The sequence below is a fragment of the Candoia aspera genome, chromosome 1, assembly GCF_035149785.1.
Source record: "Candoia aspera isolate rCanAsp1 chromosome 1, rCanAsp1.hap2, whole genome shotgun sequence".
Classification (NCBI taxonomy): Eukaryota; Metazoa; Chordata; class Lepidosauria; order Squamata; family Boidae; genus Candoia; species Candoia aspera.
This window is the reverse complement of record NC_086153.1, coordinates 219,289,221-219,315,157: the sequence shown is the minus strand read 5'-3', so window position 1 is coordinate 219,315,157 and position 25,937 is coordinate 219,289,221. Positions and strand designations below refer to the sequence as shown.

Here is a 25,937-nt window from a genome sequence, read left to right as displayed (position 1 = left end):
GCGCAATGGCACACATGACAATAGCAAGGAAATAGGTGAAGGGGCTCAAGATAAGTAGCCATCAACCCACAACGACTAACGGCCAACAAACAATAACTAAACGGATCACGGAGCACACCCAAGCCATCAGCGCCAATACATCGGAGATCGCCCAGCTGACAGCAATCACCAGAGGAATAGAAAACCTGATGATGGGCGATCCCGGAACGCCAGCGGGGCCTCACAACCCCTCACCCACCGGCAGGGCAACGTATTGGACAAAGGGGGGTGACGTGACCGCGAGTGAGGGGGCGCTGACCGGCGCGGGGTATTTAAACCCCGCACCGGCGCGCTCCTGTCACTCTCAGCTTTTTTCTTCCGACGCTGTAACTGCGCTGTGAATAAATCAGAGCCTGATCCACGAACCAGTGTCTGAGTATTATTCAGAGGCAGGCAGCGCATGACATAAAGCTGAGAGTCATAAACTCAGCCTCGCCGAGCCCCACCGGACGACAACGAGCCGCGGGAGGAGTAGACGGCGAGAAGACCAGCAAGATGAGGCCGGAGCGGCGCGGGCAAGGAGGGCGAGCCGCGCGGCAAGAGACAGAGGAGGACCAACCAAGGCCAGAGGCACCGCGGACTCCCGGAGCCATGGACGCCCACCCCACCCGACCCGAGCCTCAGCTCCAACCCCAAGGGGAGATGGCGACGGAGGCAACCCGACCGCGGGAGGGAGCAGCACGACTTCCGAAACCAGCGGAGGACCCCGCGCCCCACATCGCACCCCAGCAACGGGCGTGGAGCGACAGCCCAACGGCGGTCAACACGGAGGACGACGGAGACACCCAGCAGACGGCGGAAGAAGCGGACCCGCGGCAGAGTGACGATGAACCCCGCCGGCAACCCACCCCCGAGGACGCGCCAACGGAACCGGCCCCAGCGGCGGCGCGGGCTGTGGACGAGGAGGCACGAGCTGAACTCGCGGCCATGTGGGCTCAACTGACGGAACTCCGGACCATGCTCCAGTTGCTTATGCCCCCCGCGCCACCCAACGACGTCCCCGCACAGGCCCACACCCCGAGCGAAGCACCGAACCCCCACGGGCCAGCGGAGGGTCAGCAGACGGCACAGGCGGACGACACCACAGACCGGGAAGCGAGAGGCAGGGCCGCGCAAAACGCCCGGGCCCCAAAGGACTTCCCCATCTTCTTCGATGGGACCCCCACGAAACTCTCGTTTTTCGTCACGAACGCTAGGGAGTTCATGGGGAGGCACGGACACTCCTACGACTCCGAGGCCGACAAGATCGCCGCCGTGGCGATCAAACTCCAAGACAGGGCGGCGGACTGGTACGTCCAACTGTACGAGTCCAGCTCCCCCGCCCTCGCCACCTTCCCTGCTTTCATCAATGAGATGAAAAACTACTTCGAAGACCCCCTAGCCAAAGTAAGGGCGAAAAGCGCACTCCAAAGACTTAAACAGGGCACACGCACGGTCCCTGACTACGCCCTGGAGTTCAAAGCCCTCGCGGGGAAGGTCAGCGACTGGTCCGAGACCACCCTGCTGGAAATGTTCAAAAGGGGGCTCAACCGCGACGTTCTCCAATGGGCCCTCTACCGCGACGACCCAGAAACGCTACACGGGTGGATCCACCTCGCGGGGAAAGCCGAACACGCGCACCGCACCTTCCTCATGACAACCACGGAAGACACAAACTATGCCGGAAAAAAGGTACCCGCACCACACGTGGGGATGGCCGGCCCCATATACCCAAAAAAGAAATTCAACCGGGAGCCCTGCGGGAGGTGTGGCAAATTAGGGCACAAGACGGTGGATTGCTTCGCCAACCGACCGCCGACCAGTGCGCCCAAACCCACCCCGAAAATTAGCCCCAAACCACCCAACCTGGGGCCGCCCCCTCACCGCCGAATGACCGTGGCCACAGCGACACCAGAGGAAGGCTGGGACGCTTACTGGGGGGAAGAGGATAACGCAGACCCCGACCAGCCGGCGGGAAAAGCTCCCCGCCTGCCCTGAAACGCGTGGCGAGGCAGGCGATGGGACAGCAGCGCGGACCACCTCGACGGAACGACGAAAGCCCAGTCATAATGGCAGCAATCAAACTCTCTGCCGGCAACGGAGCCACCACGGCCGCGGCACTAGTGGACTCGGGGTGCTCAAAAAACCTCATCCACCCCGACCTAGTCGCCAAACTCGACCTCCGCTGCTTCCCCCTCCCCACGCCGCTGGCATTCCACCAGCTGGACGGCTCCACAGCGGGAGGGAAACCAGCCACGCTACAAACCGAGCCGGTCACCCTGCAAATGGGCACTCACACCGAGCGCACATCGTTCGTCGTCACGCACATCGGAAAGCCCATTGCAGTCCTGGGGATGCCATGGCTCGCGACAAACAACCCGCGGATCAACTGGGAGACCCGCACCTTCACATTCGGCGACGGCGAGTATCGAGCACCAGTTCCAGCGGGCAGAACCAACCCCACTGTAGGACGAGCGGAGGCGACCACACAAGACAACGCCGCTACCACAGCAGACCTACCGGAACAATACGCCGACTTCTCCGAGGTCTTCGGAGAGGCAGAAGCTGACCAACTACCCCCCCACCGCAAGACGGATTGCCGGATCGACCTACTGCCCGACGTCCCCTTACCTAGACCAAAGATCTACTCGATGACCCCGAAGGAGATGGCAACCCTCCGGGAGTTCATCGATAAAAACCTAGACAGGGGATTCATAGAGCCAGCATGCTCACCGGTCGGAGCCCCCGTCTTATTCCGGGAGAAGAAAGACGGCACCCTACGGCTCTGCACCGACTACCGGGGCCTAAACGCGGCTTCCCTGTCCAACAAATACCCCTTACCCCTGGTGAAGGACATGCTCGCCCACCTGTCCACGGGCAAAGTCTTTTCCAAACTGGACCTTCGCGAGGCGTACTATCGCATCCGAATCAGGGAGGGGGACGAATGGAAGACGGCGTTCAACTGCCCCCTAGGCGCCTTCCAGTACAAAGTACTGCCCTTCGGACTCGCGGGGGCCCCTGGGGTGTTCATGCAGCTCATCAATGAGGTACTGCATGAACATCTGTTCAAAGGGGTCCTGGTCTACATCGACGACGTCCTTATTTACACAAAAACGCACGAGGAACATGTGACCCTAGTCAGGCAAGTCCTCGACAAGCTCAGAAGGGCGCAGCTCTATGCCAAGCCTACAAAGTGCGAGTTTCACAAAGAGCGCCTAGACTATCTGGGGTACCGAATCTCCGGGGACGGCATCGAAATGGACCCCGCAAAAGTCGAAGCGGTGCTAAACTGGGAGCGCCCCCGCAACAGACGCCAACTACAGAGCTTCCTCGGATTCGCGAATTTTTACAGGTCATTCGCCCGGGGGTTCGCAGAGATAGCCCTCCCCCTAACGGACCTCCTCAAAACCAAAGGGGTGGGGGACACCCGACGCGCCAAGAACCCAGGCACAGTGCTGAATTGGACTCCCGCGTGCCAGACCGCATTCAACAAGCTGAAAGCGCTGTTCACTACGGAGCCAATCCTCGCGCACCCGGACCCAGAACGGCCGTTCGTGGTCCAAGCCGACGCCTCAGACTTCTCCCTGGGAGCCATCCTGCTACAGAAAGACCCCACGGGACTCCTGAAACCATGCGCCTACCTGTCAAGGAAGTTCTCCGAGACAGAAAGGCGATGGCACGTCTGGGAGAAAGAAGCCTTCGCGGTGAAATCAGCGCTAGAGACATGGCGACACCTACTCGAGGGAGCCACCCAGCCATTCGAGGTCTGGACTGACCACCGGAACCTCGAGGCCCTACGAACGCCTAGACGCCTTAGCCCAAAACAGGTCCGATGGGCCCAATTCTTCAGCCGCTTTAATTTCCAGCTGAAGTTCATGCCGGGCAAAAAGAACTTCCTGGCCGACACCCTCTCCCGACTGCCCCAAGACGAAGAGCCCGCCCCAGACACCATTGGGACGGTCCTATCCGCCTCGCAACTGGGGATGGCCGTGACCACCCGAAGCGGCGCGCGGAGGCAGCTCGACTCTACGGCGCAGCCGACGGCGGGACAACTGGCGACCGGAAGAAGCCAACCGCAACTACCAGGGGGAATGCGCACGGACCTCGCCGCCGCCCTCAAAACCGACCCCTGGTTCCTGGCAAACCCCGACAAGGTAACGATGGCACAGGACCTGGCATGGGGGGAAGGCAGAATCTACGTCCCGGACTCGCAACGCCAGGCGATCTTGCATAGGTCACACGACGCCAAACAAGCGGGACACTTTGGGTTCCTCAAGACCCTACACCTAACACGGCGTCAATTCTGGTGGCCCGCGCTCAGGCGAGACGTAAAAGCCTACGTAGCGTCCTGCCCAACGTGCGCTAGGGCCAAACGGGCACCAGGCAAACCCGCGGGGCTATTACAACGGGTGGCAGAACCCTCCCGCCCATGGGAGGAAATCTCTATGGATTTTATAGTGGACCTCCCACCCAGCCAGAAGAAAACGGCCATTTGGGTGGTGAAGGACTACTTCTCAAAGCAGGCCCACTTCATCCCCTGCACGTCGGTCCCATCCTCACAACAGCTAGCCAAACTCTTCCTCATCCACGTGTACAGGCTACACGGATGTCCCGCACGTGTGGTGACCGACAGGGGCACACAGTTCACCTCCAAATTCTGGCGGGCCTTCCTAAAGCTGACGGGGACCCAACAGGCCCTATCTACGGCTTGGCACCCCCAGACGGACGGAGCCACAGAGGTTCTTAATGCCACCTTAGAGCAATTCATACGATCATATACTAACTACCACCAAGACGACTGGGCTGAACTGCTCCCGTTCGCCGAAGTCGCATACAACAACGCCGTCCACACGAGCACGGGGAAAACTCCGTTTGAAGTAGTCTCGGGGCGCGACTTCGTCCCCATACCGGAGCTACCTCAACCCCCGGAACCCCAGGTGGACGCTAGCAACTGGGGACGGAAGATCGCGGAAGCATGGCCAGTAATCACGGCGGCGCTGAAGGATGCACAGGCAGCCTACAAAGAGCAGGCCGACAAGCACCGGCGCCAACAACCGACGTTCCAAGCGGGGGATATGGCCTACCTATCCACCAAGTTCCTAAAGTCAACCCAACCCTCGAAAAAACTGGGGCCTAAGTACATCGGGCCGTTCCGAGTCACGCAAATAGTGAACCCGGTAGCAATACGCTTGGACCTGCCACACAACCTACGGAGACTCCACCCGGTGTTCCACACCAGCCTCCTGAAACTGGCAACCACCTCCCGATGGCACCCAAGCACGCCACAGCCCGCACCGGTGATGATCGACGGGCAACACCACTTCGAGATAAGGGACATTCTCGACTCCCGCAAGCAACGAGGAACTCTACACTATCTGGTCAGGTGGAAACACTTCCCCCACCTGGAATGGGTGGCGGCGCACAACGTTAACGCGCCTGACCTAACCAGAGCATTTCACCGGGCATACCCCGACAAGCCACAACCAAGGTCAGCAAGCCAAACCCCCCCCCGCAGGCCCCCCCCCGCCTCCCGTGCCCCAAGGGAAAGGGCCCCCCCAAGCCCGCGACTTGGGTGGACCTCCCCCCCCGGGACTCACTCCCCCCGCCCCGGGCCCACGAGGTGATGACAAGCGTTCGCCAGCACCCTCCCCCCGCCCCCCCGGCCGCGGGGGAGTGGCAAGCAAGTCAACAGGGCAACCTGGGGGCGACGCCCAGGAGACACAACAAAGGCGACGCACTTTAAATTGGAAAAAAAAGAAGGGCCCTACCTGGAGCTGATAAGCACCCGACCAGCCACGCCTCTCTCCTCGCCGAACTGAGCCAAACAAACTGGGTGTGGCTGGAGCATGCGCACGCCAGGACGGGACCCGGGCATGTGCACCATGGACACACCCTGGGAAGGCACGTGGTAGAGGGAGGAGCAAAGGGAGGGGCGACAACTACTCCGGCGGGAATTTCAAAAAAAAAAAAAAAAAAAAGTGCCGTCTGACAGCTCCACCGAAAAAAAAAAAAAAAAAAAAAACCAGAAAACCGGGGGGGAGCACTATTCGGAAAGGGGGCAGTATGTCATGAGTGCCGTTGAGCTGAAGTCATCAGCGCAATGGCACACATGACAATAGCAAGGAAATAGGTGAAGGGGCTCAAGATAAGTAGCCATCAACCCACAACGACTAACGGCCAACAAACAATAACTAAACGGATCACGGAGCACACCCAAGCCATCAGCGCCAATACATCGGAGATCGCCCAGCTGACAGCAATCACCAGAGGAATAGAAAACCTGATGATGGGCGATCCCGGAACGCCAGCGGGGCCTCACAACCCCTCACCCACCGGCAGGGCAACGTATTGGACAAAGGGGGGTGACGTGACCGCGAGTGAGGGGGCGCTGACCGGCGCGGGGTATTTAAACCCCGCACCGGCGCGCTCCTGTCACTCTCAGCTTTTTTCTTCCGACGCTGTAACTGCGCTGTGAATAAATCAGAGCCTGATCCACGAACCAGTGTCTGAGTATTATTCAGAGGCAGGCAGCGCATGACAGCCAGTCACCCTCTCTCAGCCCAACTCACCTCACAGTGTTGTTGCTGTGGGGAAAATAGGAGGAGGAAGGAGTATTAGGTTATGCTCTCTGCCTTATTTATAAAAATAATAAGGGTGGGATAAAAAAAAACTTTAAAAATTTCTGTTATTATACCCAACAACAATATCATAGCATTCCTGTAGTCCTTGTGGTATCTGTTTCTAACCTGGCCTACCCTGAAAGGGCTGACAGCTGCTTCACTGATTTACCAAAAATCTGCAGATTGACTGAAATGTTGCACATACGTTTTTATAAAAAGCATTAGATACATCCCACCTATCAAGCATATTTTTTCCCTCTTCTTAGACGAAAAACAATATAAAGCGCTTCTGTCTTCTTTGGTGTGGTTTGTAGTACTCATAAACAAATTAAACACACGTACATAAATTAATCTAAAATTAACTAGCTAGCATTACAATTCTAAATAAAGTTATTTGGAAGCATATTCCACTGAGCTTAACAGGACTCGGTCTCTCATAAGTATGCTTAGAATTGGAAAAGGAATCTCATCCATTAGTCAATCAAGATATTGTTAATCAGGTGGCAAACCTCATTGCCTTTCCTTTTCTGCATGCGAACACTGGACGTAGCCATTATCCAAACCATTCCAGAATGTCTAGGCCTCCCTTCCCTAAAAATGTGATTACTTAAATGCCGTCAGAAACTATTTAGTGAAAGATATCGTAGTAGATTTATAAGAAGTGTGAGAATTATAGTTCAGTCATAAAATTGTAGAGCTGAAAAGGATCTTAGAGATCATCTAGTTTGGCCCCCCATTCAAGAGTTAACACCAGCAGCCTTTCATAGCAAACTTGGAGGTAGTGCAGATTTTAAGCTACAGTCGGTCCTCTTGTACTTCCAATTAACTGTTAACCATGCTACTACTCATTGGGAATTCAAGGAAATTCTTCTCTGAAAACATTTAGCAGATGGGATTTATTCTGACAGAATATTAACATCAACAGACACTCACTTCCATGCTCATTATTTTGCAATAAATGACTTATCTGATGCCTACTAGAATATATCCCAAACATGGTGTTTATAAACAATTGAATCCGTCTCTTTAATATAAGAGTGATTTTGCCTCCTGCGCCTTATTTTTAGCCACCAAAGCCATTTGCATGAAAATAGGACTTTGGCTCCTCTGGAGTTTTCTTGCCATCTGCTGCTGTGACTCTTCTTGCTGATATCTTAGCTTCCAAAGTCATGCAAGGGAGCAGAAGCAGAAGGTACAGTTTGAGATTAATGCAGGAAAAAGCAGACAGGGTATGAGTGTCAACTTGGTGAAAGTATATGGCTATGCACAATTATATCCAAAATTATTTTCATTTTGGAAACCATAAACAACTTTTAGCCCTTGTTAAAAATTATGGTCATGTATTCAACCAACATGTGAGTGGATCTGAGGCAACTGCACCCTCTCCTTTGTATATGCAGATATGGTGCTAGAATTAGCTCCATTTTCTATTCAACTAATGACTGAATAAATTGATATAATTTCTGAAGAGAATGAATTGCTCCCAAGTTACTTGATCTGTGCAGTCCCCTCAGGTCAACAAGGCTATCTGAGCTATTCAGGCTGTAGGCTGCTCTTTTTAAAAAAAATTTGTATGAATCTGAGGCAGTGTTGACTCCTGGCAATTGCCTGGACAAGTCCCTGCAGTTTTCTTGGCAAGATTTTGGAAGTGGTTTGCCCTTGCCTCTTTCCTAGGGCTGAGAGAGAGAGGGACTGGCCCAAGGTCACCCAGCTGGCTTTGTGCCTAAGATGGGACTAGAACTCATGGTCTCCCAATTTCTAGCCTGGTTCCTTAACCACTACACCAGACTGGCTCTCCCAGACTGTTCATCCTACTGGAAAAATGTCCTGGAGGTGGGGGAAAAACATTGGCTTCCCATAGAGTCTTAGCCTGGTCTACAGAAATGAGTTAGAATCATGGGAAATTGCCACCTGACATAAGCACGGAGCATGGTATTTAACAAAATTCTTGGGCACTCTGAAGAACTCAAGATAATTCCAGACAAACTGTTATGCCTTCTTCAAAGGACTGTGCAAGGTTCCATTACATAATTTTGTACTTGTAATTCCCACCTATTTTCCTACTGTTTATTCTTTCTCTCCTACCAGTGGCCCTGGGATTTGAGAGCAGAAAGACAACACACTCTAGCCTCTTCCATTGGACTGAGAACCAAAAATCACAGGGAAGCTGAACCCTTTGCTTTTCTGGGAGAACATCAAGGCATGGAAAACAGACCATATTGGCCTCTGGTACCAGCCAGAGAAGAAGTGGTTGGAGGAAACTCATTTTCCCCCTTGCTGCTACTTATCTACCAAAGCTCAATCCTCGCCTCCTGAGAGTGCCCTGAAGGCCCTTATCCTTTAGCAAAAGCCGTAAGACTGAGCAAGCCAGAAGTCCCAGAAGAGAAATCAGCCAGATCTGCCTGGAATTACATATAAATGTCAACTCAATTCTTCTCTCTGGCCTTGAAGAACTGTTTGTCCTCCTCTGCCTTCCCCCTTCATTCTCCATCTGTTGCATGTTTTGTCTTTTTAGACTGTGAGTCTCTATTCTTAAATTGCTATGAAGAAAAAGGCTGAAACGCAGCATAAAAATGCAGCAAATAAATAAAATAAATTTAAACATCCATTCAGGGAGAAAAGAAAAAATAGGTGCACAGTATCTTTGACAGGGAGTTCTAGAATATATTCCTCTGGAAGGATTAATAGTTATGTAGAAGAGATTTTAAATCCTCATGAGTAGAGAGGAAAGCTTTGAAACAGGGAGTTCGTTTTTGGCAAAACCACATAAATCCGAGGGTGTTTAGTCAAGGTTTAGGTGCAAATTACAGTTAAATTCATCACATTTTGTGTATTTAACAATGCCATTTTAAATTTAAAAGAAAAGCTGCTGCAACAGCGGTGGCATTTATTTTTCACTAAAATTCCTTCTTGAAGGTTAGCTGGGTTGTCAGTAAACAACATCACTGGGTAGAAATAATAGCTGGGGCAGTGTTGTTTAAAAATCATCATCATTGTCATCAGAACCAGATTGACTAAGGCCTCCTGGCTGCTCTCATTCACATTTATCACTGTGCTTTAAATATGTGATTATAGTAACACGTTTGAAACTTAGCTAATAGAGGATGAAAAAAAAATAGTATTCTGTGACTACACTATACCATGTAGTTATTTTCCCTTATATTGCATTCCTGACTTGAAACCATGGAACTGTGTTGTGGTGTAATGGTTAAAGTATTGATCTAGCACAGTGTTTCTCAACCTTGGGAACTTTAAGATGTGTGGACTTTAATTCCCATGCTGGCTGTGGAATTCTGGGAGTTGAAGTCCACACATCTTAAAGTTCCCAAGGTTGAGAAACACTGGTCTAGGAGAAGGAAACTCCAAGTTCTAGTTCACAGTCAGCCATGGACGTTCACTGGAGAATTTTGGGCTTGTTACTCTCTTTAAGCCCAACCTACATGACAGGGCTGTTGTTGTAGGGAAAAACAGGAGGAAGTGCTGGGAGGGAGAATATAAATTGAATAACTTCATGAAATAAAACACCCATCCTTGTTCTTTCTCTACACCAGTCAAATTCCTACCCAATCCTTAAGTTTTTGAAAACCTAAACTTATGGATGTGCAAAATAGATAGTACACATGCATTGTGAATAAACTGAAGTTTTATAAGTACATAATTCAGATATTTTAATTTGTTTTATATTCATTTTATTTGATGCAAAATTGTTACATACTGTAACACCGTATGTTACAGTGGAGTTTATACAAGTAAAAAAGGAAGAAGAAAAACTGGTTGCAGCATTCATTTACAAAGCAGCATGGCTACTGCCAAAGAAACAGCATTTTACAAATAACAGAGGATTGTTAGATCTCTGTCTAAGTAGCTGTGAGCAAGAGATTGTGCTTGGAAAAATGGTACTACTTACAAGATTAGTTTATTGTGCCATTAACATCAACCTGCAAGGGAAGATGGGCTAAACAAACAACCTTATTAGTTTTCAGCCAGCTAAATCCTAATTACTGACAGCCTCAGTGACCAATATGTAGGACTGAGAGCTTCGGTCATGCCCCAAACCAGATGATGCAAAGAAAGCAGATGATAAATCCAAGGATGTTGAAGAGTTAAGAAAAATAAAAATTTAAAAATCCCACAATCTCAATTTTCTAAACAAAAACAAACCAAACCCAAACCTAAACTGCAGAGATAAACCTAAACCACAGGGCAATCTGTTTAACCACACGCCTCATGCCCACAGAAAAGCCAAGTGAAGCAGAAATTAGAAATATTATCCAGACACCAGTCAAGTGGAAACAAGTTTATTTTCCAAAGAACACATGTTTCTGGTAATCGAACACAAAGAGTCAGTTCTGCTTAATGGCACCTGATTCTATTCCAACAATGGGATTAGCATAATGAAGTAAATTCTGAATTCTGGGTAGATCAAATACTTCAGAATTTAGAAAAATACGTAGGCTCCTGACATGCTTCAGCTCCCCACTTAAGGGGAGTCTAGGGTAGTTGTAAGGGCTCCCTACTGCAGTGTGGCAGATTACAAGGATGCAGTGAAGTGAACATGGAAAGTGGGCTCATTACCCCTCTTCCCTTACATTTTTATGCTCATCATGTGGATTTGTGTGGGAAGATCACAGCGTTTCTGGTAGTCCAACCTCCCATTCCCAAAGAATTGAAAACCAAGAATTGAACATCTTGTGAAAGTTGGATGAAAGTCAACCCATAGCACTGAGAGCAGGTGATTCATTGCAGCATTAGTAGGTTTCCCTTGACATTAAGTCCAGTCGTGTCTGACTCTAGAGGGCGGTGCTCATCTCCATTTCAAGCCAAAGAGCCGGCATTTGTCCGTAGACCCTTCCGTGTCATGTGGCCGGCATGACTAAACGGAACGCCATTACCTGCCCACCAAAGCGGTACCTATTAATCTACTCACATTTGCATGTTTTCGAACTGCTAGGTTGACAGGAGCTGGGACTAGCAACGGGAGCTCACCCCGTCACACGGATTTGAACCGCCGACCTTCCGATCAGCAAGCTCAGCAGCTCAGCGGTTTAACCCGCAGTACTTGTCCTAACAGCCAGGAACCACGCTGAGACAAGGAACTGGTCTCTAATGTTTTATTGCTTGTACATAACAGGAATCCTAACAAACTGAAGAAGCGTGGGAAAAACCCAGACATATAAACCCCAAAGGTTAAGGCGGTCCCGATCTGTGTCTCTTTGAATGGCTGCCCAATTCCTCAGTGCTACGCATGCGCTTAACAGTCTGGATGGGAGCCCCCTGCTCACCATCCTTACTCATGACAGTACTCGAGTCAATATTTATACATCTGCTAGTAGATTGCTGCTCCCTTACACTGAAGTTCTATGAACTGGTCTGGTCCCTTATACACTTAGCAATGGCTAGCTGTTTATGCATGCCAGTTCCAGAAGAAAATAAACAATGAAATGGAAATCCAAGCAATTTTAAACAAACTTTTTTCTTTACATCTGAAAAATTTCCATCCTATGAAAACCCGTAAAATTATAAAACATTTGGCTGCAGTATATAAGGAACAGCTGTTTGCTTTTTTGCATAAAGTAAGAATTAGGGATGCATATGATAAATACACAGCATGTTTGTAAAGAAATAAACACAGACTGCTACAAAGGCAGCTTGACTAAACAAGTCAAAATATATAATAATGGTACCTTTATGACTCTGGGAAAGGAGGCAGTTACTCCAAATATACGTGTCATAACTTCCATCTCATTTTTGCAAATGAGGAAATGCAAGATTCCATTTACAATATGAATTGTATAGATCAATCTATTTGTATGGATATATCTTCAACAGAGCTTACTACAGGGCCCAGGGAGATGAAGGAGGCCTTGAATTAAAGCACAGAAAACCATACCCTCTATCAGAAAACATGACAAAAGAAAAATGAAATAGTTGTAAGCTTGACAAAAAAAGAAAATGAAAATCAAATTGAAATCTTTTAAGTCCCTAAAGTTTTTGTCTATAAGAACAATATTTATTCCTGTCAATTTAAGTATGCCTTTCATCACCTCAAAAACTTGTCTAATAATGATCTTGTCTAATAACAATCATGTTGTTGGTAAGAGAGTGTTATACAGAGAATGGAGTACACATAGCTATCCCAGTGTTCACCACGCCTGAGAGCTGTGTGTTAATAGCGTATAGTATAATATTTATCAGGAGCGTCCATCTCTGTATGTGCATAAATGACTAAGTGGATGCAGGAATAAAGGAGAATGGATAGTGAAGAGTGAATCACTGCAATCCAGAAAACAAACAAAACATCTTGGCAAATGGATAGAGATTTTTTTTTCTAGAATATTTTTATTCTAGAGTTACTGTTGAACAGTGAAAAGTCTAGAGGCAGGCCCTGAAACTTTTTGATAGATGCAATTAAAGCATCACAGTTAATTGTGCATAATTAACTTGATTTCCATTTCCTCTGAACCTCTCTGAATCTTTCAGGATTTCAGGATACACTACCCAAGAGTTATATGATATTTTGTACACACATATGTTCTGGTGTATTTATCAATAAAATTATTCAGCTATATCCCCCATACTACAATGGGGAATGCAGTAGATGCAATGCAATGTATTTATGAGTGTGTGTGTGTGTGTGTATATAGTGCCTTTGAGTCAGTTTTTGACTCCTGGCAACTGGCTGGACAACTCCCTGCAGTTTTCTTGGCAAGATTTTCAGAGGTGGTTTGCCCTTGCCTCCTTCCTAGGGCTGAGAGGGAGAGTGACTGGCCGAAGGTCACCCAGTTGGCTTCATGCCCTTGGCAAGACTAGAACTCACAATTTCCCTGTTTCTAGTCAGGTGCCTTAATCATTACACCAAATTGCCTCCCTTAAGCTTATATGCACAAATGGAAAGAAAATAAACCAAAGAGCATTGATTGTTTATGATAAATATTGAGAGCATTGTTGATGAGACATTCCTAACATTGGACAAACCATTATTTGGTAATGTCATGAGTAGATTTGGAGGGAAAATAGACATGGAAGAAAAAGAAAGAAACTGGAGTGAAAAAATAATGACCGCACAAAGATAAAGCACGCATCCTATATGGAAAGCACTAGAACACAGATTAACATCCAACAGAACAAAGGGAAGGTGGTTGTATACTCATATACAATGCATCAAAGCCTATTTCCACCTCTGAATTTCTGCAGTTCTTCAACTACTGGAAAGTTGGTAGCAACCACAAAAAAATCACCAAGGTACCTGTAGGCTAGTATATTAATTTCTTCAACCACATTCATGATTCTGACCTGTGCCTTCTACTGTGAGCTCCTCCTTCCTACAGCCTTTGCATTTTTTGGTATCTCTATAATTGAGGGCAGCTTCTCAGATCATGCTCTCAGACAACACAAATTATTCCAGTTCTTATTCCATGACAAAACTTTCCATCATTTCATTGTGATACCAGGTTCTTCATGGGGGGGTATAAAATAAATAAACAAATAAATATTAAAAAGAGGAACACAGGGAAACAAAGAATGTTCTGCTTGGATATGAAGATGAATGGTTATGTTGAGGAAATTCTGATTAAATCTGGATTTACATCTATATCACTAAAGAGCGTTATTAAAAATACATGAATAAATGCTGCTTCATAAACACTATAAAAAAAATTCTGTTGAGTTGCCAAGCACAAGCAACCCTTAATAAAAACAGAGATGTTGTGAGCTTCCTTCAACCAGCTATATGGGCAGTCATCCAAATGGAAATTCAGGTGCCATAAAAGCACTAATGAAAGAAAGCATATTTCAATCTGAGTAGTGAAGTAAACTCCCACTCCTGACCATAACAACCTTAAAACTTAATGTAATATTGCTTATCAGCAAACATCTTTGACAGCGGAACAGAATTTCAGGGGTGAAAACTGCTATGACGCTTAAAAAAGTGTCATAAAAAAAAGTGAGCTGTCCCAACCTGGTCTATTTAAAAGGATAAAACTTTGTTCAAATGCAATTACTATCACAATTCAATTCTGATCTCCGTCAGTAAGCAAAAGAGAATTAAAAGATATGGAGCAAAATCATTACACCAATTATATTTCCAGAATATTTCAGGCAGTGGAACTAATATCAAGGGTGTCAAAAATTATTTTAATTTGTAACTCACTTTTCTAAATTTCCCAAAATATAGACTTGACAGATGAGTCATCAACTAATTTTAAATCAAGCCCACATCTATCCATTCACCCACTCATATTTTCCCCTCCCTTCATCTACATTCCCTGCATCCATCCATATTAATTTTTCCTATCCCTCTCTCCTCCCTATACGAACCCCTCAGCTGTTCTGTTTCCTTTTCCAACAGCCGTTCTTGCTTCAGATCCCTCTTTTTTTTTCCTTTTGTTCTCCAATGCTTTCCTTTTCAGCTCCACAATTCATCTTCTATCTTCATTTTCAGCCCTCCTACTCTGAGCCTGTCTTTGCCAGGGGTCACTTCAGCTACCTGAAGTGCCAAAAGGGAAGATGGGCAAAGCCACCAAGCACGTTTGTAAACAGAGCCAGTGCTGGGTTGGGGCTCACTTGAATGCATTCAAACATTGCAACAACCACACATGGTGGAAACGTTCCTACTGTGCTGGAAGGAATAGCAGAGCATCAGATTAAATGGAGCAGCGGGCCCTGGGGATATCATGGGACCTAAAAGAGGAGGCAAAATCTTAAAAGATAAGTTATGGGCCTGACTGAACGGTCTAATAAGCCAGACTCAGTTGTGGGCCTCTGGCTCTCACCTCTATTTTACAGGATACTTGTTTTCAGCAGACCAGAAAAAGAATATATCCACCAACTCTCTTGTGGGAGACTTGACAGATGGAAAAGTAAATATATTTTGGATATATTTGGGATGTCTTGCAAAGTTCACTGGAGCGAGACACTACAGTAGCTCATTCAAGACTTTGAATTCCACAGAGGAAAGTCATAAGAGAGGATATTTACAAAGCAATGTAGAGACCTAAATGGCCTAGTAACAGAACATTTAAATTTTCCACATAATCTTGTCTGGATGAAACGTGCAACAAAGATTATTCAACATAAACCTTGTGATATCAAGTAGTTTGTAATTAGACAGAGCAGAGCAAGGCAGGAAAGCTGTGCCCCACTAAAAGTTCCAGAGGATGAATAAGCCTATCAGAATTGATAAAGATTTTTTTTCCCATCAAGCAACCGTAACAGCATCTTTAAGCGTACTGACTTTTAATCTTGGCGATTAGTGCTCAATTCTCTCTATTTTTTGTTGATGAAAAAAAATCCACAGGGTGTACTGCCCCTCAGCTTGCTTACATCAGCATGTACACTTCCAATTTGATTATTTTCAGCACTGTTGACAAGTTGTAGACCACATATGCAAACCAAACATTTCTAAGTTAGCTGAGGTAAGTCAAATACTAAGAACATGTATAAGAATTTTCTATTGAAATTTGTAATTATACTGGTTTATTCTTTTTTAGTGCAGCATTTACACAATCTTCACCAACCAGGTTCCCTTTCAATACTACAATTCACGAACTATCCAAGCAATTGTTTTAACTATGATCTGCTGAATAAGCCACAATGGCCTAGTCCAAACTAACATTAAGCCTTAATCCCAGGTTCACACATTGTTCTACGCCAAAAACAAACCACATTGGTTGGTGGGCTTCCATCCCTGAAGGAATACTCTTCCCTTTCCTTCAGGAGCAAAAGGGAGCATGCATAGCACTCCCTCCTCCCATTTTCCCAACAACAACAAACCTGAGAGACAAGGTGTGATTAAAAACATTAAGGAATATATGTGGCTTTCACAAAATGGTTTCATTGAAATTGCAACTTCTTATCCCACTCCTTGGCCAACCTTGTTAAGTCAGGATAAGCCGTTGTATACAACTAATGTGCAACCAATCAAGACAGTACCAAAGTAAGAAAGCCTGAGAAAGATTACGTCTGAGCCCCATTAAGCCTTTTATTATGTCTTTGTGGGAGCTATTTCTCATGACTGCCAGCCCCACAAATGTAATGGTGTTGGCTATTTTTGATGGCTAACTAATTGGCCTCTTCCTCCCTATGTGCAATACAAGTGATAAACTAAAAACATAAGAAAACATACATTTGGGCACAGTCTTTGAAGATGGTACCTATCAGCAGCAGTAAACTTTCCACTTCATATGTCTGGAAAAGAGTACCCCATGATCAGATGAGTCTTGTTCAGTAAAGACTGGCTCATGCTGCCTTTCTAAACATGATTATATGGGCCCATAAATATCTTATGAAGGAAATTAACAGTATGAAGCTATTTCAGAAATATTGGAGGATCACAATACTGAGAATATGCAATAGCAATTTTATCCTAGCAGATTATTCTTTCTGATGATTGGGGTTATAAATAGAGATATGGGTTTTCCAAGAATTGGAATATTTTCCTGGGTAAATGAGTATGATTCCAATTAGCATATCCATCTCAATATCCATCATTTTTCACAAATATTTGGGTTATATTATTTGATGTGAAGAAGGGAGGGAATCCCTCCTTCTCAATTTTTAGAACTATCACCTGAAAAACAAACTCCATACAATTTTGAAACTGGCAAGTTGCCTTATGTAGACAAACTAATGAAATTATACAAACGAATGGGATCAGAGCTAGCAATGGCTGATGAGGGAAGAGACCATGAAGTAACAGTAAACAGTTCAATGAAGATGTCGACCTAGTGGGCATCCACTGTAAAAAAGGCCTAACAGCATGTTAGGGATATTAAGAAACAGTACTGAAAACAGAGGTGCCTATATCATAACGTGCTGATATAAATCAATGGTGTGACTGCATCTGGAATATTGTATGCAATTCTGGTCGCCACACCTCAAAAAGAATGTAGTGGAGCTGGAGAAGGTTCAGAGGAGGGCAACTAAGATGATCAAGGGGCTATGAGGAAAGGTTGCCACATTTGGGGCTTTTTACTCTAGTAAGGAGGCAAATGAGACGTGACTGAAGTGTACAAAGGTATGCATGGTGTGGATAAAGTGGGCAAAGAGAAGCTATTTTACCCTTCCTCAAATACTAGAACCAGAGGTCACCAAATGAAACTGAATCCTGAAAAAATCAGGATGGACAAAATGAATTTTTTTGTTTTACACAATGTGCAGTTCACCTTTGGAATTTGCTACCATGAGATGTGGTGCTGGCTACCAGCTTGGCTGGCTTTAAAAAAAAAAGGTTGGACCAATTCATGTCATGGGGATCAATGGCTATTAGCCTTTGTGGGAGTGTGACGGCCTCTGAAGGCCATCTGTTGGGACACCAGTAGGCTTCCTTGTGCAGATGGCTGGCTGCTGTGAGAGCAGACTGTTGGACTAGATGGGCCAGGGGTCTGATTCAGCAGGGCACTGCTTACATTCTCATGTAGAAATTTTTCTATAAAAAAACTGATCTGAAAAATTTTCTGGCCCACATGTCTGTTTATAAACCTGATTCCTGTCCTAGTGGCACCCTCCTCTGAAAATGCAGCTTCAGGAGGCTGTGAAAGATATTCCACAATCACAGCCCAGTAGCAAATGCTCTATGGTCAAATCAAGCCACATATATGCTCTGAAAACAAAGCCAGAAGAGACACATCATTCGGTGCAAGAAATGAAGCAGTACTGTTGGAGTAATTCTGTGCAGAGGAAATAAGAGCAAACCATTTGAGGAGAAAACGTCAACAGCATAGTGCTGCTTATCTGCCCTGCTCTTGTTCATATTATACCCCTGAGAGCTCCCAACATATCCTGGAGCCTAACATCTGCTGAGAACACTAGAATGCCTAAGTTTAATCAATGTTAAGTTCAATTTGTCTCCTGGGTTTGATCGGCTTCCCTCTCCCCGCCCCCTTTACCCTCTGTAGTCATATTGAGAGGATTCCAAAAATCCTGAATAATCTAGACTTCTAATCAGCCTTGAGGGTGTAAACAACTCACTGATATCCTGAAAGCAAGATGAAGCCAAAGAAAATAAACAAGGTTATGGTATTTCTGCCTTAAGGGCACAAAGTCCTCTGCTGTATGAAAGCTTTCCCAAAGCCTTGCTTTCTTAAAAAAAAAAAAACCAAAAGTTAATGTGCTGAGAATGGGGTTTCTGTAAAAAGCCAGCGCTTGCTCGCTCGCTCTCTCTCTCTCTCACACACACTGACACAGTGAAGTAGGTGTGAAAAAGAGGGAGAGAATATCCTGCCTCCCTTCTGCAGCTATTTATTGGCATGTATTAAATGTAGGCTCAACAATAGGCTATAAATCACTACTCAGGAGAAATGCCAGGTGGAAAGCAACTGATGAAATTAAAACATCTTTCTTGATACAACCAAGTGCTGAAACCAATACAAAGTTAGTTGGAAAATTTGTTGCCTTTATGCCTAGGCAACAGGGGTGGGGATAGGGGGAATCTTTCAAAGCCCAGGATTTGAATAAAATATCCTTACAAGGCAGTTTTTTTCATTACTCCATCTACAAAATAGGGCAGGCCTGCTTTTGTTTTCCTAAAGATTCTGCACAAATGGCAAGTTTTGCATCATTTTTGCAAAGTACGTTCCCTGTTATTCTCAACCATACAATGAACTTATAAATGTTAAGATGGCTGTTCAATTACCTCCCTGATCACAAAGAAGGGATCAAACTGAGTTCAAGGAACTTTTATGTCTGACCAGTTCAGCAAGAGAAATTAATTTAACTCACAACCACACCACTACAGCTAAAAAGGATTCCTAGGCATGAGAACTGAACAAGCTACATAATCTCTACTTCACTGAATAGCTCTAAGCTTTCCTAACGGAACAAAATCAGAGCAAAGCTGTGCAAGAACTGAAAATTTAGGCTTAGCCGGTATCCATAAGCATCTTGTACTGGGCACTGTCAATACAATACCTCTCTTTAGAACTGATGAGTGAAACAAGGGATAGGAATAACGCAGTAGCCTCCTTTGGGTCAAGCTTGACTCCTGGTGACTTCATGGGGATGTCCATATACTTTTCTTAGCAACTGTACAGAAGAGGTTTTCTACTGCTTTCCTTTGGGTTTCCCCCCCTCTCCCCATCTTTCCAGTCTAGCCCTTCCTGGTGGTCTCCTGTCCACCTGTCCAATGGGCCTTGGGCTAGCTATACATGGCAAGCATCTTATAAGACTGTATATGTTGGCTTGGGTCTTTTATTCTTTTCTCTTTTTGCTTTGTTACATTTTTCTGTGCTGTTTTTAGCTGCCCAGGGTAGCTACGGAGTCAGGTAGCTGCTTATAAATTTGATAAATAAATAAATCCCATTATTTCTGTTTGGAATATCATACCTGTTCCTATTTTAAAATTATAGGAGTCATAGACACTCTTTCTACTTCACACCAGAGCAAATGGATGATTTCAAAAACCGCATGGTGAAACCAGGATTTATGAATATACCTGTGAGATACAGAGCAACAGAATGTGCTCAGCTCCAAAGATTAATACAAGATTTCATATAACCATAGAGTTGGAAGGGGCCTTTTAGGCCAACAACTCCAACCTCCTATTCAGTCCAAGAATCCAAAGTCAAGAACACTAAACAAATGGTTGTCTGGCCTTCACTTTAACATTTCTAATTGAGGGGGGAGAAGGCAATGGTTCCACAATTACTGTGTTTTTTTTAAACATTCAGTTGGAATCTACATTCCTGCAGCTTCAATCCATTATTTCAAGTTCTGTAGTCTGGAATGAGAGAGAACTATGCAACATCCTCTCAGGTATTCTCATGTCTATCTTCAGAATGGTACATGGAGTCCCCTTAAGCTCTCATCAGAGATATACATGTTACATGATGTCATCTCCTTACATACAAAGCTGTACATGACCTCCACTCCATCCCCTCTTGGGGGCAGGAAAGTTGTATGTTTTTACACAATGCATATTCTGTGTTGTGTTTTTACTTACTTTGTGTAACAAACTTCTGCATTTCCCCTTACCTGACTTTTCTCAAGGCTAAATATACTCAGCTCCTTCAATCCTTCATAGGCCATAGTTTCTGGTCCCTTGATCATCCTCACTGCCCTTCTCTGTTCTAATTTCTCTGAATCCTCCATAAAAGTATGGTGCTCAAAATTGGATGCAATAGTCAGAGTGGGTTCTGACTGAAGCAGAATAGAGTGCAATAACTACTTCTCATGGTTTGGAATATATACTTCTGTTGATGCAGCCTAAAACTGCATTTGCTTTTTTTGCAACCACATCACACTGCTGGTTCACATTCCATTTGCAATCAACTATTATTACAAGATCTATTCACATAAGCCACCTGAATGTCTATATGATCACTTACATAAATTTAATAAAATAATGGTTGAATAATGGTTTAACAAGTACCATTGTTATTTTAATTACAATAAGATAAAGTACCATTATCTTATACCTGTGAATTTAAATTTTGTTTTCCAAGAGAATATCTTTATACTTGTCTCCCTTGAATTTCATCCTGTTATCTTACTGCTACTTTCAATCATTTTCCTAACCTAATAAAGATTATTTTGAATTTTATTTTGTCCTCTAGGGAATTTTGTCTTCAGCAGACTTGACATGCATTTCCTTCTTACCTCTTAATACAAGTAATTAATAAAACCATTAAAGAGTAAAGAGCCCAGGACTGAATCATATGGTATCCTATCTCATATCTCTCTTCAATTTAATGCAGACCATTGATGGTCACTATTTGAATATTATTTTATTGACAACTATCTATTTAATTGTCATGCCATCTAACTCACATTTAATTTGCTTCCTAATCTGCTTGTCATACTGTACTATCTCAAATTCTTTCCTGAAGTCAAGATATATTTACTGTGTTCCCACAATCTATTAAGAAAAATACCCCATTAAAAATGAACCACAGTAAGTTTAGTTCAGGAAAATTGGTTTCTAACAAATCCATGCTGGCTCCTCAGAACAACTGCATGGTTTTCAAGCCACTTAGAGACCAATATTTTAATGTCCTGCTCTACCCTCGTCCCAGATATCAATGTCAGACTGACTGATCTATTATTTGCTAGATCTTCCTTTTTACTGTTTATGAAGATAGGGGCATTTGTCCTCCTCCAGCCCTCTGGCACTTCAGTGGTTCTCCTGATTTCTCACAATTAATACCTAAGGGTTTGCCAGATCATCAGTTTGTTGCTTCAGTACCTTATGCTGCAATTAATCTGGTCCTAAAACTTTAAACTCACTCAAATTAAAGAGGCGTATTCCCGCATCAGAATGCGGATGAACACACTGGAATACATACTTCTTGGTTGGAGAATATTGAACCAAAATAGGTCTTGAGTGGTTCTGCCTTTTCTTTGTTACCTACTGGCATTATGCTGTCTTCATTGAGCAGCTTGTATACTGATTCATTTCCTTTCCCCTTGAATATATTTAAAGACGCCATTTTTTGTATTCTTAGTATCCTTTGATAAACCCAGCATATCCTGAGTAATCACTTTTCTGACACCAGCTCTACAATACTTCCTTTCTTTTGTGACTCCCTCCCTCCCTCTTAACTAAGCTTTTTATATAGCCAAAACCCTCACTGGAATTGCTTGCTTTTAGTATCTCTTTCTTTAACAACCCCCACCCATCTTGAGATCTTTTTCCCATTAGCTTGTCCTGCAAAGGGATTGTACTTATAATTGCTCTGAGTTTATTTAAAACCCACTTTTTTGAAGTTTAAGATACCTGTTTGATTACTTGAGCCTGATTTCTGGTGACTTCATGGACACATCAATATAGTTTTCTTGTTAAGTTTCTTTTTATTTTAAAATGATTATTGGTGGTTTTTATATGTTTGTATATTGGTCTTATTTTTATTGGACTGTTGTTTTACCTACTGTGAGACTAGCCAAGGTTGGCTAGTTGCTTTAAACTGCTGGAAAAACATCTAACATTTCTATCTCTAAAAGCCTGGTGAAAATTCAAAGCCTGCCAGCTTTTTTTGCAAGGGCTTGAAGGCAAGGTCACCAAAGGTATACACATCTATTATCCATGGGGCTCCTGAACAATAGGAGCAAACCCAGGAATGAAAACTGGAAACTAACAAACAAGAAAAAATAATTTTCTTTTCCATCTCTGAGCTGACAATATAAACATGTCACTTTTCCAAATGTCACCGTTGCCTGAAATGAGTGATTGGCTTCAAAAAAACACTTCGGTTTTTCTTTTTTTAAAAAAAATACTAGACATCCAAACTAGCATGGCTATTTTGACCTGAAAAACTCTATCCCATGGAAATACTGGCAGGGAAACATTCAGGCAGCTCAGAGCATGCTCACTATAATGTCATATTATGGGTAGTTTAAATAGTGAGGCTGAAAGACAGCTACTGTGTTGGGCAGCTAAAAGATTCTGATGGAGTCCCAGTTAATACACAGCTATTCCTTTCTTCTCACCCAGAAGAGCCATCTATTAAATGTGATTTCACACTAATATAATCAATATTTTTAAATGTTTATCTAGAAGAGGATGTTTTATGTGTTCAGATAAAAATGTGATCTGCATAAGCAATATGTTTACACATAGACACTACAGTCATGTGTTTATTGTTGTGAACTGCTGTGATTCCAATATTGAAAACCATGAGGGATGGACACAGCAGATTATTTTGACTATTTGGAAGGAAAAGAATTAAGTTCCTGTCTCTACAGAAAGAGCAATTTATTTTCTTGTACAAATTGTGCATGCTACCTATCAAAACCAAGGTGGGTTTGCCAGGGTGAGTAACAGCATCACTTGCCTTCTGCTTAATATTCCAGCCTTCTGATTCTACACTGACCTAATGTAACAATTCAGCAGGGGGCGGGGTGGGGGGAGAGGAAATGGGTAAAAACCAAAGATGCATAATAACAATTCATTCAAACTAATCGTACCCCAGAAAACAAAAGCAAAAATAAAACCCCATGGTTTATCCAGGCTTGATTTGTACATATATAATATTCTATTACTGCATAGTATATAGTTATGTATGTGTACAACTACATATTATATAGCATGCATACTGTATCGTAATGTGCTCTCTCAACATGTATTATATAGTTATGTGACTAACTATATGCAAATACATGGATGTTTTGGTATCATTTTCAATTTTCTCCTTGCAACTTAAGATGCACTGTATTAAGCCCAGGATAAGTACCACCTTGTTGCAATTCCAGAAGACAGAACTCAATTAGTGTCTAGATATTTAAAGAAATGAACTCAGGGAACAATCCCACTTGATCAGTAAATTGCTGACGTGAAACTAAATACTGAGTTCAATTGCCTGATTTCATTTCTACATCTGATAACCCAGCTCAATTCAAATGTAACATCAAACTATGATTTGGTTTCATACTGTGTTTGAACAATTCCATGTTTACACATTCCCATCTTGATGAAATGGCTTCCTTGTACCAGTCTTCATCCAATGAGGAGGAGAAAGCAGATGTAGCAAGGACTTTAATCTAAAAAAATGGTCCACAGCAGAAAAAAAAATCCTTAAGTCCTGCTACATGGTAGAGTGATGGTGGTGTTTCTGGAGAGATGAGCAAAGAATGCCAGGGGTGTATGCCAAGAGTATATAATCCCAGCAGGGTCATCCAAGGCATGAAGGTCATCCCAGCTGCCCAGCCAAAGTAAGCAGAAACCTATATTGGGCAGCAGCAGTACAGGAAGATGCTGGAAATTGATGTAAAGGCATCCTTTCATACTGTGCAGAAAAAAGCTATGGACAACCACCCTGTATTTTACTGAGAAAACAATGTGGATAGAAAATATAAAATGACTGATGATATAGTGCTGGATGACGGGTTCCTCCAGTGAGGTAGCACTCCACATATGGCTGAAGAAGTACTAAGGATCTTTTGGAGTACTAATGATATTTATGACATGGTTAGATTAAAGTCTTTGGAACGTCTAGTTGCTGATGTTGCCACGCAGGGAAAAAAAATTTGAAGCTGCAAAGACACAATTATAGTGGGAAAATGGAGATGTGATGCTGGCTTCAAAAAAGGGTTGGACTGCTTCATAGTAGTAATGGAGATCAATGGCTATTAGCCTCGATGGCAGTGTGACTGCCTTTGAAGGCCATTTGATGGGAGACTGATGGCATTCCTTATGCAGTTGGTTGACCACTGTGAAAACAGACTGCTGGACTAGATAAACCAGAGGTCTGCTCCAGCATGGCACTGCTTATGTTCTTAAGAAGCATGAACGTGGGAAAGCTTAACACAGTGAAAGATTAAATAAATAAATAAATAAACTACACATTGACATTTTAGTTATCAGTGAATTGAAATGGACTGGAATTGGACACTTTGAGTCAGAAGATCATACACCATTTAGGACATGAAAAATAAGGAAGGAACACCTTTGCTTTCATCATCAGGAACGATACTGGAAGGACAGCAATCTGATTTTTGGACTGGAGTGAACTACAATTGTGAAAATGTAATATTGGGGCTTAATGCCAATTCATTTCCACATCTCTTTTGCTCTGGTTCCTTTCTGACTAGCTGGAAACCCTAGGTTGCACATTACATCTGAAACCATCATAGCTTACATAATTCACTGTGTATTTGTGAAGAAGAATTGCAAATTCTCATTGGAACACACATAAAGCTCAGAGATGAATAAACTTTGAACCAACCCACAGCAAGCCCTGCCACCAAGCTTGCTGCCACATCCTAATTACTAATGGTTTCCTAACTTTTTTTTTCTTTGTGCTTTTGAGTCAGTCCAAGTCCTTGCAATTTTCCTGGCAATATTTTTGGAAGTGGTTTGCCATTTCTTTCTTCCTAGGGCTGGGAGAGAGTGACTGGCCCAAAGTCACCCAACCAGTTTTTGTGCTTAAGACAGAAGTAGAACTCAGGTCTCTCTGCTTCTAGTCCTGTCCCTTAGCCACTAGACCAAACTAGAACAACAAATAATGAAATAACACTAGGGAAGAGATAGGTCATTTCATATTTTATAAGAAGAAAAAGACATCTGAAATATTAACCCCTTCTCCATGTGGATAAAGCTCTTGTTTGGAAGAAGCAAGTTCAGATATTGTGCACATTTTAACATCTTATTCAATCATAGTTGACCGAGATGTGGTTGAACCAAAGTGAGTTAGGAGCTAGAATGCTGTCCTCAGGACTCATCCTTCTCCAACACAGCACTGAGGAGGAGTTTGTAAGTTTCTGGTTTGCTTTTTGCTTAACCACAGTTTTGTCTTTCATTCAAAGCAACAGACTGTGGATACTGTTAGCTATGATTCATTTAAAGCAAGAGAAATATTCTGGACAACTTTC

At 44.1% G+C, this 25,937-nt stretch overlaps 1 protein-coding gene across 1 annotated transcript in view; it reads right to left on the bottom strand.

Annotated features, from left to right (window-relative positions):
- SEMA5B (semaphorin 5B) overlaps positions 1–25,937 on the bottom strand; it is a 201,012-nt gene that overhangs the window by 73,429 nt on the left and 101,646 nt on the right. The window lies entirely within an intron of this gene.